Source organism: Engystomops pustulosus, chromosome 9 (assembly GCF_040894005.1).
Source record: "Engystomops pustulosus chromosome 9, aEngPut4.maternal, whole genome shotgun sequence".
Lineage (NCBI taxonomy): Eukaryota > Metazoa > Chordata > Amphibia > Anura > Leptodactylidae > Engystomops > Engystomops pustulosus.
In genome coordinates, this window is record NC_092419.1 from 63,556,838 (window position 1) to 63,570,498 (window position 13,661).

Consider the following 13,661-nt stretch of genomic DNA (forward strand, 5'->3'; position numbering starts at 1 on the left):
TTCCCTATGAGATAGTAAAAGAAGGTTCAAATTGAAAAACTGCTGTCAACGGCCATTCTAAGCTGAATGTGCGTGCTCTTGTCAGATCGCAGCAGCGATGCAGCTTAAGGCTTGGCAAGTACCAGCATGGGAGACTGGCTGGGAATCCCAAGTTCTGGTGACCTTTTTGAACCTGAAAATTGTGTTAGTTTCTCTATGAGATAGTGGAAGAAGATTCAAATTGAACAACTGCTGTCAACGGCCATTCTAAGCTGAATGTGTGTGCTCTTTTCAGATCGCAGCAGCGATGCAGCTTAAGGCTAGGCAAGTACCAGCATGGGAGACTGGCTGGGAATCCCAAGTTCTGTTGACCTTTTTGAACCTGAAAATTGTGTTAGTTTCTCTATGAGATAGCAAAAGAAGGTTCAAATTGAACAGCTGCTGTCAACGGCCATTCTAAGCTGAATGTGCCTGCTCTCGTCAGATCGCAGCAGCAATGCAGCTTAAGGCTTGGCAAGTACCAGCATGGGAGACTGGCTGGGAATCCCAAGTTCCGTTGACCTTTTTGAACCTGAAAATGTGTTAGTTTCTCTATGAGATAGTAAAAGAAGTTTCAAATTGAACAGCTGCTGTCAACGGCCATTCTAAGCTGAATGTGCCTGCTCTCGTCAGATCGCAGCAGCAATGCAGCTTAAGGCTTGGCAAGTACTAGCATGGGAGACTGGCTGGGAATCCCAAGTTCCGTTGACCTTTTTGAACCTGAAAATTGTGTTAGTTTCTCTATGAGATAGTAAAAGAAGGTTCAAATTGAACAGCTGCTGTCAACAGCCATTCTAAGCTGAATGTGCCTGCTCTCGTCAGATCACAGCAGCAATGCAGCTTAAGGCTTGGCAAGTACCAGCATGGGAGACTGGCTGGGAATCCCAAGTTCCGTTGACCTTTTTGAACCTGAAAATTGTGTTAGTTTCTCTATGAGATAGTAAAAGAAGGTTCAAATTGAACAGCTCCTGTCAACGGCCATTCTAAGCTGAATGTGCCTGCTCTCGTCAGATCGCAGCAGCAATGCAGCTTAAGGCTTGGCAAGTACCAGCATGGGAGACTGGGTAGGAATCCCAAGATCCGTTGACCTTTTTGAACCTGAAAATTGAGTTATTTTCTCTATGAGATAGTAAAAGAAGGTTCAAATTGAACAGCTGCTGTCAACGGCCATTCTAAGCTGAATGTGCCTGCTCTCGTCAGATCACAGCAGCAATGCAGCTTAAGGCTTGGCAAGTACCAGCATGGGAGACTGGCTGGGAATCCCAAGTTCTGTTGACCTTTTTGAACCTGAAAATTGTGTTAGTTTCTCTATGAGATAGTAAAAGAAGGTTCAAATTGAACAGCTGCTGTCAACGGCCATTCTAAGCTGAATGTGCCTGCTCTCGTCAGATCGCAGCAGCAATGCAGCTTAAGGCTTGGCAAGTACCAGCATGGGAGACTGGCTGGGAATTCCAAGTTCCGTTGACCTTTTTGAACCTGAAAATTGTGTTAGTTTCTCTATGAGATAGTAAAAGAAGGTTCAAATTGAACAGCTGCTTTCAACGGCCATTCTAAGCTGAATGTGCCTGCTCTTGTCAGATCGCAGCAGAAATGCAGCTTAAGGCTTGGCAAGTACCAGCATGGGAGACTGGCTGGGAATCCCAAGTTCTGTTGACCTTTTTGAACCTGAAAATGTGTTAGTTTCTCTATGAGATAGTAAAAGAAGGTTCAAATTGAACAGCTGCTTTCAACGGCCATTCTAAGCTGAATGTGCGTGCTCTTGTCAGATCGCAGCAGCAATGCAGCTTAAGGCTTGGCAAGTACCAGCATGGGAGACTGGCTTGGAATCCCAAGATTTGGTGACCTTTTTGAACCTGAAAATTGTGTTAGTTTCTCTATGAGATAGCAAAAGAAGGTTCAAATTGAACAGCTGCTGTCAAGGGCCATTCTAAGCTGAATGTGCCTGCTCTTGTCAGATTGCAGCAGCAATGCAGCTTAAGGCTTGGCAAGTACCAGCATGGGAGACTGGCTTGAAATCCCAAGTTCTGGTGACCTTTTTGAACCTGAAAATTGTGTTAGTTTCTATATGAGATAGTAGAAGAAGGTTCAAATTGAACAACTGCTGTCAATGGCCATTCTAAGCTGAATGTGCCTGCTCTCGTCAGATCGCAGCAGCAATGCAGCTTAAGGCTTGGCAAGTACTAGCATGGGAGACTGGCTGGGAATCCCAAGTTCCGTTGACCTTTTTGAACCTGAAAATTGTGTTAGTTTCTCTATGAGATAATAAAAGAAGGTTCAAATTGAACAGCTGCTGTCAACGGCCATTCTAAGCTGAATGTGCGTGCTCTTGTCAGATCGCAGCAGCGATGCAGCTTAAGGCTTGGCAAGTACCAGCATGGGAGACTGGTTTGGAATCCCAAGTTCTGGTGACCTTTTTGAACCTGAAAATTGTGTTAGTTTCTATATGAGATAGTAGAAGAAGGTTTAAATTGAACAACTGCTGTCAATGGCCATTCTAAGCTGAATGTGCCTGCTCTCGTCAGATCGCAGCAGCAATGCAGCTTAAGGCTTGGCAAGTACCAGCATGGGAGACTGGCTGGGAATCCCAAGTTCTGTTGACCTTGTTGAACCTGAAAATTGTGTTAGTTTCTCTATGAGATAGTAAAAGAAGGTTCAAATTGAACAGCTACTGTCAACGGCCATTCTAAGCTGAATGTGCGTGCTCTTGTCAGATCGCAGCAGCAATGCAGCTTAAGGCTTGGCAAGTACCAGCATGGGAGACTGGCTGGGAATCCCAAGTTCTGTTGACCTTTTTGAACTTGAAAATTGTTTTAGTTTCTCTATGAGATAGTAAAAGAAGGTTCAATTTGAAATGCTGCTGTCAACGGCCATTCTAAGCTGAATGTGCCTGCTCTCGTCAGATCGCAGCAGCAATGCAGCTTAAGGCTTGGCAAGTACCAGCATTGGAGACTGGCTGGGAATCCCAAGTTCCGTTGACCTTTTTGAACCTGAAAATTGTGTTAGTTTCTCTATGAGATAGTAAAAGAAGGTTCAAATTGAACAACTGCTGTCAACGGCCATTCTAAGCTGAATGTGTGTGCTCTTTTCAGATCGCAGCAGCGATGCAGCTTAAGGCTTGGCAAGTACCAGCATGGGAGACTGGCTGGGAATCCCAAGTTCTGTTGACCTTTTTGAACCTGAAAATTGTGTTAGTTTCTCTATGAGATAGTAAAAGAAGGTTCAAATTGAACAGCTGCTGTCAACGGCAATTCTAAGCTGAATGTGCCTGCTCTCGTCAGATCGCAGCAGCAATGCAGCTTAAGGCTTGGCAAGTACCAGTATGGGAGACTGGCTGGGAATCCCAAGTTCTGTTGACCTTTTTTAACCTGAAAATTGTGTTAATTTCTCTATGAGATAGTAAAAGAAGGTTCAAATTGAACAGCTGCTGTCAACGGCCATTCTAAGCTGAATGTGCGTGCTCTTGTCAGATCGCAGCAGCAATGCAACTTAAGGCTTGGCAAGTACCAGCATGCGAGACTGGCTGGGAATTCCAAGTTCCGTTGACCTTTTTGAACCTGAAAATGTGTTAGTTTCTCTATGAGATAGTAGAAGATGGTTCAAATTGAACAGCTGCTGTCAACGGCCATTCTAAGCTGAATGTGCCTGCTCTCGTCAGATCGCAGCAGCAATGCAGCTTAAGGCTTGGCAAGTACCAGCATGGCAGACTGGCTGGGAATCCCAAGTTCCGTTGACCTTTTTGAACCTGAAAATTGTGTTAGTTTCTCTATGAGATAGTAAAAGAAGGTTCAAATTGAACAGCTGCTGTCAACGGCCATTCTAAGCTGAATGTGCCTGCTCTCGTCAGATCGCAGCAGCAATGCAGCTTAAGGCTTGGCAAGTACCAGCATGGGAGACTGCCTGGGAATCCCAAGTTCTGTTGCCCTTTTTGAACCTGAAAATTGTGTTAGTTTCTCTATGAGATAGTAAAAGAAGGTTCAAATTGAACAGCTGCTGTCAACGGCCATTCTAAGCTGAATGTGCCTGCTCTCGTCAGATCGCAGCAGCTTAAGGCTTGGCAAGTACCAGCATGGGAGACTGGGTAGGAATCCCAAGATCCGTTGACCTTTTTGAACCTGAAAATTGTGTTATTTTCTCTATGAGATAGTAAAAGAAGGTTCAAATTGAACAGCTGCTGTCAACGGCCATTCTAAGCTGAATGTGCCTGCTCTTGTCAGATCACAGCAGCAATGCAGCTTAAGGCTTGGCAAGTACCAGCATGGGAGACTGGCTGGGAATCCCAAGTGCTGTTGACCTTTTTGAACCTGAAAATTGTGTTAGTTTCTCTATGAGATAGTAAAAGAAGGTTCAAATTGAACAACTGCTGTCAACGGCCATTCTAAGCTGAATGTGCCTGCTCTCGTCAGATCGCAGCAGCAATGCAGCTTAAGGCTTGGCAAGTACCAGCATGGGAGACTGGCTGGGAATTCCAAGTTCCGTTGACCTTTTTGAACCTGAAAATGTGTTAGTTTCTCTATGAGATAGTAAAAGAAGGTTCAAATTGAACAGCTGCTGTCAACGTCCATTCTAAGCTGATTGTGCCTGCTCTCGTCAGATCGCAGCAGCAATGCAGCTTAAGGCTTGGCAAGTACCAGCATGGGAGACTGGCTGGGAATCCCAAGTTCCGTTGACCTTTTTGAACCTGAAAATTGTGTTAGTTTCTCTATGAGATAGCAAAAGAAGGTTCAAATTGAACAGCTGCTGTCAACGGCCATTCTAAGCTGAATGTGCCTGCTCTCGTCAGATCGCAGCAGCAATGCAGCGTAAGGCTTGGCAAGTACCAGCATGGGAGACTGGCTGGGAATTCCAAGTTCCGTTGACCTTTTTGAACCTGAAAATGTGTTAGTTTCTCTATGAGATAGTAAAAGAAGGTTCAAATTGAACAGCTGCTGTCAACGGCCATTCTAAGCTGAATGTGCCTGCTCTCGTCAGATCGCAGCAGCAATGCAGCGTAAGGCTTGGCAAGTACCAGCATGGGAGACTGGCTGGGAATTCCAAGTTCCGTTGACCTTTTTGAACCTGAAAATGTGTTAGTTTCTCTATGAGATAGTAAAAGAAGTTTCAAATTGAACAGCTGAAGTCAACGGCCATTCTAAGCTGAATGTGCCTGCTTTCGTCAGATCGCAGCAGCAATGCAGCTTAAGGCTTGGCAAGTACCAGCATGGGAGACTGGCTGGGAATCCCAAGTTCCGTTGACCTTTTTGAACCTGAAAATTGTGTTAGTTTCTCTATGAGATAGTAAAAGAAGGTTCAAATTGAACAGCTGCTTTCAACGGCCATTCTAAGCTGAATGTGCCTGCTCTTGACAGATCGCAGCAGCAATGCAGCTTAAGGCTTGGCAAGTACCAGCATGGGAGACTGAATGGGAATCCCAAGTTCTGTTGACCTTTTTGAACCTGAAAATTGTTTTAGTTTCTCTATGAGATAGTAAAAGAAGGTTCAAATTGAACAGCTGCTGTCAACGGCCATTCTAAGCTGAATGTGCGTGCTCTTGTCAGATCGCAGAAGAGATGCAGCTTAAGGCTTGGCAAGTGACAGCATGGGAGACTGGCTGGGAATCCCAAGATACGTTGACCTTTTTGAGCCTGAAAATTGTGTTAGTTTCTCTATGAGATAGTAAAAGAAGGTTCAAATTGAACAGCTGCTGTCAACAGCCATTCTAAGCTGAATGTGCCTGCTCTCGTCAGATCGCAGCAGCAATGCAGCTTAAGGCTTGGCAAGTACCAGCATGGGAGACTGGCTGGGAATTCCAAGTTCCGTTGACCTTTTTGAACCTGAAAATGTGTTAGTTTCTCTATGAGATAGTAAAAGAAGGTTCAAATTGAACAGCTGCTGTCAACGTCCATTCTAAGCTGATTGTGCCTGCTCTCGTCAGATCGCAGCAGCAATGCAGCTTAAGGCTTGGCAAGTACCAGCATGGGAGACTGGCTGGGAATCCCAAGTTCCGTTGACCTTTTTGAACCTGAAAATTGTGTTAGTTTCTCTATGAGATAGCAAAAGAAGGTTCAAATTGAACAGCTGCTGTCAACGGCCATTCTAAGCTGAATGTGCCTGCTCTCGTCAGATCGCAGCAGCAATGCAGCGTAAGGCTTGGCAAGTACCAGCATGGGAGACTGGCTGGGAATTCCAAGTTCCGTTGACCTTTTTGAACCTGAAAATGTGTTAGTTTCTCTATGAGATAGTAAAAGAAGGTTCAAATTGAACAGCTGCTGTCAACGGCCATTCTAAGCTGAATGTGCCTGCTCTCGTCAGATCGCAGCAGCAATGCAGCGTAAGGCTTGGCAAGTACCAGCATGGGAGACTGGCTGGGAATTCCAAGTTCCGTTGACCTTTTTGAACCTGAAAATGTGTTAGTTTCTCTATGAGATAGTAAAAGAAGGTTCAAATTGAACAGCTGAAGTCAACGGCCATTCTAAGCTGAATGTGCCTGCTTTCGTCAGATCGCAGCAGCAATGCAGCTTAAGGCTTGGCAAGTACCAGCATGGGAGACTGGCTGGGAATCCCAAGTTCCGTTGACCTTTTTGAACCTGAAAATTGTGTTAGTTTCTCTATGAGATAGTAAAAGAAGGTTCAAATTGAACAGCTGCTTTCAACGGCCATTCTAAGCTGAATGTGCCTGCTCTTGACAGATCGCAGCAGCAATGCAGCTTAAGGCTTGGCAAGTACCAGCATGGGAGACTGAATGGGAATCCCAAGTTCTGTTGACCTTTTTGAACCTGAAAATTGTTTTAGTTTCTCTATGAGATAGTAAAAGAAGGTTCAAATTGAACAGCTGCTGTCAACGGCCATTCTAAGCTGAATGTGCGTGCTCTTGTCAGATCGCAGAAGAGATGCAGCTTAAGGCTTGGCAAGTGACAGCATGGGAGACTGGCTGGGAATCCCAAGATACGTTGACCTTTTTGAGCCTGAAAATTGTGTTAGTTTCTCTATGAGATAGTAAAAGAAGGTTCAAATTGAACAGCTGCTGTCAACAGCCATTCTAAGCTGAATGTGCGTGCTCTTGTCAGATCGCAGAAGAGATTCAGCTTTAGGCTTGGCAAGTGACAGCATGGGAGACTGGCTGGGAATCCCAAGATACGTTAACCTTTTTGAGCCTGAAAATTGTGTTAGTTTCTCTATGAGATAGTAAAAGAAGGTTCAAATTGAACAGTTGCTGGCAACGGCCATTATAAGCTGAATGTGCGTGCTCTTGTCAGATCGCAGAAGAGATGCAGCTTAAGGCTTGGCAAGTGACAGCATGGGAGACTGGCTGGGAATCCCAAAATATGTTGACCTTTTTGAACCTGAAAATTGTGTTAGTTTCTCTATGAGATAGTAAAAGAAGGTTCAAATTGAACAGCTGCTGTCAACGGCCATTATAAGCTGAATGTGGGTGCTCTTGTCATATCGCAGCAGCGATGCAGCTTAAGGCTTGGCAAGTACCAGCATGGGAGACTGGCTGGGAATCCCAAGTTCTGTTGACCTTTTTGAACTTGAAAATTGTGTTAGTTTCTCTATGAGATAGTAAAAGAAGGTTCAAATTGAACAGCTGCTGTCAACGGCCATTCTAAGCTGAATGTGCCTGCTCTCGTCAGATCGCAGCAGCAATGCAGCGTAAGGCTTGGCAAGTACCAGCATGGGAGACTGGCTGGGAATTCCAAGTTCCGTTGACCTTTTTGAACCTGAAAATGTGTTAGTTTCTCTATGAGATAGTAAAAGAAGGTTCAAATTGAACAGCTGCTGTCAACGGCCATTCTAAGCTGAATGTGCCTGCTCTCGTCAGATCGCAGCAGCAATGCAGCGTAAGGCTTGGCAAGTACCAGCATGGGAGACTGGCTGGGAATCCCAAGTTCTGTTGACCTTTTTGAACCTGAAAATTGTGTTAGTTTCTCTATGAGATAGTAAAAGAAGGTTCAAATTGAACAGCAGCTATCAACGGCCATTCTAAGCTGAATGTGCGTGCTCTTGTCAGATCGCAGCAGCGATGCAGCTTAAGGCTTGGCAAGTACCAGCATGGGAGACTGGCTGGGAATCCCAAGTTCTGTTGACCTTTTTGAACCTGAAAATTGTGTTAGTTTCTCTATGAGATAGTAAAAGAAGGTTCAAATTGAACAGCTGCTGTCAATGGCCATTCTAAGCTGAATGTGCGTGCTCTCGTCAGATCGCAGCAGCAATGCAGCTTAAGGCTTGGCAAGTACCAGCATGGGAGACTGGCTGGGAATCCCAAGTTCTGTTGACCTTTTTGAACCTGAAAATTGTGTTAGTTTCTCTATGAGATAGTAAAAGAAGGTTCAAATTGAACAGCTGCTGTCAACGGCCATTCTAAGCTGAATGTGCGTGCTCTTGTCAGATCTCAGCAGCGATGCAGCTTAAGGCTTGGCAAGTACCAGCATGGGAGACTGGCTGGGAATCCCAAGTTCTGTTGACCTTTTTGAACCTGAAAATTGTGTTAGTTTCTCTATGAGATAGTAAAAGAAGGTTCAAATTGAACAGCTGCTGTCAATGGCCATTCTAAGCTGAATGTGCCTGCTCTCGTCAGATCGCAGCAGCAATGCAGCTTAAGGCTTGGCAAGTACCAGCATGGGAGACTGGCTGGGAATCCCAAGTTCCGTTGACCTTTTTGAACCTGAAAATTGTGTTAGTTTCCCTATGAGATAGTAAAAGAAGGTTCAAATTGAAAAGCTGCTGTCAACGGCCATTCTAAGCTGAATGTGCGTGCTCTTGTCAGATCGCAGCAGCGATGCAGCTTAAGGCTTGGCAAGTACCAGCATGGGAGACTGGCTGGGAATCCCAAGTTCTGGTGACCTTTTTGAACCTGAAAATTGTGTTAGTTTCTCTATGAGATAGTGGAAGAAGATTCAAATTGAACAACTGCTGTCAACGGCCATTCTAAGCTGAATGTGTGTGCTCTTTTCAGATCGCAGCAGCGATGCAGCTTAAGGCTTGGCAAGTACCAGCATGGGAGACTGGCTGGGAATCCCAAGTTCTGTTGACCTTTTTGAACCTGAAAATTGTGTTAGTTTCTCTATGAGATACCAAAAGAAGGTTCAAATTGAACAGCTGCTGTCAACGGCCATTCTAAGCTGAATGTGCCTGCTCTCGTCAGATCGCAGCAGCAATGCAGCTTAAGGCTTGGCAAGTATCAGCATGGGAGACTGGCTGGGAATCCCAAGTTCCGTTGACCTTTTTGAACCTGAAAATTGTGTTAGTTTCTCTATGAGATAGCAAAAGAAGGTTCAAATTTGAAAAGCTGCTGTCAACGGCCATTCTAAGCTGAATGTGCCTGCTCTCGTCAGATCGCAGCAGCAATGCAGCTTAAGGCTTGGCAAGTACCAGCATGGGAGTCTGGCTGGGAATCCCAAGTTCTGTTGACCTTTTTTAACCTGAAAATTGTGTTAGTTTCTCTATGAGATAGTAAAAGAAGGTTCAAATTGAACAGCTGCTGTCAACGGCCATTCTAAGCTGAATTTGCCTGCTCTCGTCAGATCGCAGCAGCAATGCAACTTAAGGCTTGGCAAGTACCAGCATGGGAGACTGGTTGGGATTTCCAAGTTCCGTTGACCTTTTTGAACCTGAAAATTGTGTTAGTTTCTCTATGAGATAGTAAAAGAAGGTTCAAATTGAACAGCTGCTGTCAACAGCCATTCTAAGCTGAATGTGCCTGCTCTCGTCAGATCGCAGCAGCAATGCAGCTTAAGGCTTGGCAAGTACCAGCATGGGAGACTGGCTTGGAATCCCAAGTTCCGTTGACCTTTTTGAACCTGAAAATTGTGTTAGTTTCTCTATGAGATAGTAAAAGAAGGTTCAAATTGAACAGCTCCTGTCAACGGCCATTCTAAGCTGAATGTGCCTGCTCTCGTCAGATCGCAGCAGCAATGCAGCTTAAGGCTTGGCAAGTACCAGCATGGGAGACTGGGTAGGAATCCCAAGATCCGTTGACCTTTTTGAACCTGAAAATTGAGTTATTTTCTCTATGAGATAGTAAAAGAAGGTTCAAATTGAACAGCTGCTGTCAACGGCCATTCTAAGCTGAATGTGCCTGCTCTCGTCAGATCGCAGCAGCAATGCAGCTTAAGGCTTGGCAAGTACCAGCATGGGAGACTGGCTGGGAATTCCAAGTTCCGTTGACCTTTTTGAACCTGAAAATTGTGTTAGTTTCTCTATGAGATAGTAAAAGAAGGTTCAAATTGAACAGCTGCTTTCAACGGCCATTCTAAGCTGAATGTGCCTGCTCTCGTCAGATCGCAGCAGAAATGCAGCTTAAGGCTTGGCAAGTACCAGCATGGGAGACTGGCTGGGAATCCCAAGTTCTGTTGACCTTTTTGAACCTGAAAATGTGTTAGTTTCTCTATGAGATAGTAAAAGAAGGTTCAAATTGAACAGCTGCTTTCAACGGCCATTCTAAGCTGAATGTGCGTGCTCTTGTCAGATCGCAGCAGCGATTCAGCTTAAGGCTTGGCAAGTAGCAGCATGGGAGACTGGCTTGGAATCCCAAGATTTGGTGACCTTTTTGAACCTGAAAATTGTGTTAGTTTCTCTATGAGATAGCAAAAGAAGGTTCAAATTGAACAGCTGCTGTCAAGGGCCATTCTAAGCTGAATGTGCCTGCTCTTGTCAGATTGCAGCAGCAATGCAGCTTAAGGCTTGGCAAGTACCAGCATGGGAGACTGGCTTGAAATACCAAGTTCTGGTGACCTTTTTGAACCTGAAAATTGTGTTAGTTTCTATATGAGATAGTAGAAGAAGGTTCAAATTGAACAACTGCTGTCAATGGCCATTCTAAGCTGAATGTGCCTGCTCTCGTCAGATCGCAGCAGCAATGCAGCTTAAGGCTTGGCAAGTACTAGCATGGGAGACTGGCTGGGAATCCCAAGTTCCGTTGACCTTTTTGAACCTGAAAATTGTGTTAGTTTCTCTATGAGATAATAAAAGAAGGTTCAAATTGAACAGCTGCTGTCAACGGCCATTCTAAGCTGAATGTGCGTGCTCTTGTCAGATCGCAGCAGCGATGCAGCTTAAGGCTTGGCAAGTACCAGCATGGGAGACTGGCTTGGAATCCCAAGTTCTGGTGACCTTTTTGAACCTGAAAATTGTGTTAGTTTCTATATGAGATAGTAGAAGAAGGTTCAAATTAAACAACTGCTGTCAATGGCCATTCTAAGCTGAATGTGCCTGCTCTCGTCAGATCGCAGCAGCAATGCAGCTTAAGGCTTGGCAAGTACCAGCATGGGAGACTGGCTGGGAATCCCAAGTTCTGTTGACCTTATTGAACCTGAAAATTGTGTTAGTTTCTCTATGAGATAGTAAAAGAAGGTTCAAATTGAACAGCTACTGTCAACGGCCATTCTAAGCTGAATGTGCGTGCTCTTGTCAGATCGCAGCAGCAATGCAGCTTAAGGCTTGGCAAGTACCAGCATGGGAGACTGGCTGGGAATCCCAAGTTCTGTTGACCTTTTTGAACTTGAAAATTGTTTTAGTTTCTCTATGAGATAGTAAAAGAAGGTTCAATTTGAAATGCTGCTGTCAACGGCCATTCTAAGCTGAATGTGCCTGCTCTCGTCAGATCGCAGCATCAATGCAGCTTAAGGCTTGGCAAGTACCAGCATGGGAGACTGGCTGGGAATCCCATGTTCCGTTGACCTTTTTGAACCTAATAATTGTGTTAGTTTCTCTATGAGATAGTAAAAGAAGGTTCAAATTGAAAAGCTGCTGTCAACGGCCATTCTAAGCTGAATGTGCGTGCTCTTGTCAGATCGCAGCAGCGATGCAGCTTAAGGCTTGGCAAGTACCAGTTTGGAGACTGGCTGGGAATCCCAAGTTCTGGTGACTTTTTTGAACCTGAAAATTGTGTTAGTTTCTCTATGAGATAGTAGAAGAAGGTTCAAATTGAACAACTGCTGTCAACGGTCATTCTAAGCTGAATGTGTATGCTCTTGTCAGATCGCAGCAGCGATGCAGCTTAAGGCTTGGCAAGTACCAGCATGGGAGACTGGCTTGGAATCCCAAGTTCTGTTGACCTTTTTGAACCTGAAAATTGTGTTAGCTTCTCTATGAGATAGTAAAAGAAGGTTCAAATTGAACAGCTGCTGGCAATGGCCATTCTAAGCTGAATGTGCCTGCTCTCGTCAGATCGCAGCAGCGATGCAGCTTAAGGCTTGGCAAGTACCAGCATGGGAGACTGGCTGGGAATCCCAAGTTCAGTTGACCTTTTTGAACCTGAAAATTGTGTTAGTTTCTCTATGAGATAGTAAAAGAAGGTTCAAATTGAACAGCTGCTGTCAATGGCCATTCTAAGCTGAATGTGCCTGCTCTCGTCAGATCGCAGCAGCAATGCAGCTTAAGGCTTGGCAAGTACCAGCATGGGAGACTGGCTGGGAATCCCAAGTTCCGTTGACCTTTTTGAACCTGAAAATTGTGTTAGTTTCTCTATGAGATAGTAAAAGAAGGTTCAAATTGAAAAGCTGCTGTCAACGGCCATTCTAAGCTGAATGTGCGTGCTCTTGTCAGATCGCAGCAGCGATGCAGCTTAAGGCTTGGCAAGTACCAGCATGGGAGACTGGCTGGGAATCCCAAGTTCTGGTGACCTTTTTGAACCTGAAAATTGTGTTAGTTTCTCTATGAGATAGTAGAAGAAGGTTCAAATTGAACAACTGCTGTCAACGGCCATTCTAAGCTGAATGTGTGTGCTCTTTTCAGATCGCAGCAGCGATGCAGCTTAAGGATTGGCAAGTACCAGCATGGGAGACTGGCTGGGAATCCCAAGTTCTGTTGACCTTTTTGAACCTGAAAATTGTGTTAGTTTCTCTATGAGATAGTAAAAGAAGGTTCAAATTGAACAGCTGCTGTCAACGGCAATTCTAAGCTGAATGTGCCTGCTCTCGTCAGATCGCAGCAGCAATGCAGCTTAAGGCTTGGCAAGTACCAGTATGGGAGACTGGCTGGGAATCCCAAGTTCTGTTGACCTTTTTTAACCTGAAAATTGTGTTAATTTCTCTATGAGATAGTAAAAGAAGGTTCAAATTGAACAGCTGCTGTCAACGGCCATTCTAAGCTGAATGTGCGTGCTCTTGTCAGATCGCAGCAGCAATGCAACTTAAGGCTTGGCAAGTACCAGCATGCGAGACTGGCTGGGAATTCCAAGTTCCGTTGACCTTTTTGAACCTGAAAATGTGTTAGTTTCTCTATGAGATAGTAGAAGATGGTTCAAATTGAACAGCTGCTGTCAACGGCCATTCTAAGCTGAATGTGCCTGCTCTCGTCAGATCGCAGCAGCAATGCAGCTTAAGGCTTGGCAAGTACCAGCATGGCAGACTGGCTGGGAATCCCAAGTTCCGTTGACCTTTTTGAACCTGAAAATTGTGTTAGTTTCTCTATGAGATAGTAAAAGAAGGTTCAAATTGAACAGCTGCTGTCAACGGCCATTCTAAGCTGAATGTGCCTGCTCTCGTCAGATCGCAGCAGCAATGCAGCTTAAGGCTTGGCAAGTACCAGCATGGGAGACTGCCTGGGAATCCCAAGTTCTGTTGCCCTTTTTGAACCTGAAAATTGTGTTAGTTTCTCTATGAGATAGTAAAAGAAGGTTCAAATTGAACAGCTGCTGTCAACGGCCATTCTAAGCTGAATGTGCC

General features: G+C 44.8%; 40 pseudogenes; all 40 read left to right on the top strand.

The window, feature by feature from the left end:
* Positions 1–422: 422 nt before the first annotated feature.
* LOC140091861 (5S ribosomal RNA) lies at positions 423–541 on the top strand (annotated as a pseudogene).
* A 69-nt stretch (positions 542–610) lies between these two features.
* LOC140079295 (5S ribosomal RNA) lies at positions 611–729 on the top strand (annotated as a pseudogene).
* A 70-nt stretch (positions 730–799) lies between these two features.
* Positions 800–918, top strand: LOC140097672 (5S ribosomal RNA; annotated as a pseudogene).
* Positions 919–1,177: 259 nt separating this feature from the next.
* LOC140090482 (5S ribosomal RNA) lies at positions 1,178–1,296 on the top strand (annotated as a pseudogene).
* A 70-nt stretch (positions 1,297–1,366) lies between these two features.
* Positions 1,367–1,485, top strand: LOC140082921 (5S ribosomal RNA; annotated as a pseudogene).
* Positions 1,486–2,121: 636 nt separating this feature from the next.
* Positions 2,122–2,240, top strand: LOC140081651 (5S ribosomal RNA; annotated as a pseudogene).
* Positions 2,241–2,499: 259 nt separating this feature from the next.
* Positions 2,500–2,618, top strand: LOC140083731 (5S ribosomal RNA; annotated as a pseudogene).
* Positions 2,619–2,688: 70 nt separating this feature from the next.
* Positions 2,689–2,807, top strand: LOC140097755 (5S ribosomal RNA; annotated as a pseudogene).
* Positions 2,808–2,877: 70 nt separating this feature from the next.
* Positions 2,878–2,996, top strand: LOC140084078 (5S ribosomal RNA; annotated as a pseudogene).
* Positions 2,997–3,255: 259 nt separating this feature from the next.
* On the top strand, positions 3,256–3,374 carry LOC140085411 (5S ribosomal RNA; annotated as a pseudogene).
* Positions 3,375–3,632: 258 nt separating this feature from the next.
* LOC140088071 (5S ribosomal RNA) lies at positions 3,633–3,751 on the top strand (annotated as a pseudogene).
* Positions 3,752–3,821: 70 nt separating this feature from the next.
* On the top strand, positions 3,822–3,939 carry LOC140096156 (5S ribosomal RNA; annotated as a pseudogene).
* Positions 3,940–4,191: 252 nt separating this feature from the next.
* On the top strand, positions 4,192–4,310 carry LOC140087916 (5S ribosomal RNA; annotated as a pseudogene).
* A 70-nt stretch (positions 4,311–4,380) lies between these two features.
* On the top strand, positions 4,381–4,499 carry LOC140082932 (5S ribosomal RNA; annotated as a pseudogene).
* A 69-nt stretch (positions 4,500–4,568) lies between these two features.
* LOC140093551 (5S ribosomal RNA) lies at positions 4,569–4,687 on the top strand (annotated as a pseudogene).
* A 70-nt stretch (positions 4,688–4,757) lies between these two features.
* Positions 4,758–4,876, top strand: LOC140087626 (5S ribosomal RNA; annotated as a pseudogene).
* A 69-nt stretch (positions 4,877–4,945) lies between these two features.
* Positions 4,946–5,064, top strand: LOC140087628 (5S ribosomal RNA; annotated as a pseudogene).
* A 69-nt stretch (positions 5,065–5,133) lies between these two features.
* LOC140085166 (5S ribosomal RNA) lies at positions 5,134–5,252 on the top strand (annotated as a pseudogene).
* Positions 5,253–5,700: 448 nt separating this feature from the next.
* LOC140088427 (5S ribosomal RNA) lies at positions 5,701–5,819 on the top strand (annotated as a pseudogene).
* Positions 5,820–5,888: 69 nt separating this feature from the next.
* LOC140093552 (5S ribosomal RNA) lies at positions 5,889–6,007 on the top strand (annotated as a pseudogene).
* A 70-nt stretch (positions 6,008–6,077) lies between these two features.
* On the top strand, positions 6,078–6,196 carry LOC140087629 (5S ribosomal RNA; annotated as a pseudogene).
* Positions 6,197–6,265: 69 nt separating this feature from the next.
* On the top strand, positions 6,266–6,384 carry LOC140087630 (5S ribosomal RNA; annotated as a pseudogene).
* A 69-nt stretch (positions 6,385–6,453) lies between these two features.
* Positions 6,454–6,572, top strand: LOC140085167 (5S ribosomal RNA; annotated as a pseudogene).
* Positions 6,573–7,587: 1,015 nt separating this feature from the next.
* Positions 7,588–7,706, top strand: LOC140087632 (5S ribosomal RNA; annotated as a pseudogene).
* Positions 7,707–7,775: 69 nt separating this feature from the next.
* Positions 7,776–7,894, top strand: LOC140091522 (5S ribosomal RNA; annotated as a pseudogene).
* A 259-nt stretch (positions 7,895–8,153) lies between these two features.
* Positions 8,154–8,272, top strand: LOC140093780 (5S ribosomal RNA; annotated as a pseudogene).
* A 259-nt stretch (positions 8,273–8,531) lies between these two features.
* LOC140082695 (5S ribosomal RNA) lies at positions 8,532–8,650 on the top strand (annotated as a pseudogene).
* A 448-nt stretch (positions 8,651–9,098) lies between these two features.
* LOC140086345 (5S ribosomal RNA) lies at positions 9,099–9,217 on the top strand (annotated as a pseudogene).
* Positions 9,218–9,288: 71 nt separating this feature from the next.
* LOC140085955 (5S ribosomal RNA) lies at positions 9,289–9,407 on the top strand (annotated as a pseudogene).
* A 259-nt stretch (positions 9,408–9,666) lies between these two features.
* Positions 9,667–9,785, top strand: LOC140096178 (5S ribosomal RNA; annotated as a pseudogene).
* A 259-nt stretch (positions 9,786–10,044) lies between these two features.
* Positions 10,045–10,163, top strand: LOC140082943 (5S ribosomal RNA; annotated as a pseudogene).
* A 70-nt stretch (positions 10,164–10,233) lies between these two features.
* LOC140092505 (5S ribosomal RNA) lies at positions 10,234–10,352 on the top strand (annotated as a pseudogene).
* A 447-nt stretch (positions 10,353–10,799) lies between these two features.
* LOC140081652 (5S ribosomal RNA) lies at positions 10,800–10,918 on the top strand (annotated as a pseudogene).
* A 259-nt stretch (positions 10,919–11,177) lies between these two features.
* On the top strand, positions 11,178–11,296 carry LOC140083732 (5S ribosomal RNA; annotated as a pseudogene).
* Positions 11,297–11,366: 70 nt separating this feature from the next.
* On the top strand, positions 11,367–11,485 carry LOC140097756 (5S ribosomal RNA; annotated as a pseudogene).
* A 70-nt stretch (positions 11,486–11,555) lies between these two features.
* LOC140092264 (5S ribosomal RNA) lies at positions 11,556–11,674 on the top strand (annotated as a pseudogene).
* Positions 11,675–12,310: 636 nt separating this feature from the next.
* LOC140082696 (5S ribosomal RNA) lies at positions 12,311–12,429 on the top strand (annotated as a pseudogene).
* Positions 12,430–12,877: 448 nt separating this feature from the next.
* LOC140085412 (5S ribosomal RNA) lies at positions 12,878–12,996 on the top strand (annotated as a pseudogene).
* A 258-nt stretch (positions 12,997–13,254) lies between these two features.
* LOC140088072 (5S ribosomal RNA) lies at positions 13,255–13,373 on the top strand (annotated as a pseudogene).
* A 70-nt stretch (positions 13,374–13,443) lies between these two features.
* On the top strand, positions 13,444–13,561 carry LOC140096157 (5S ribosomal RNA; annotated as a pseudogene).
* Positions 13,562–13,661: the final 100 nt, after the last annotated feature.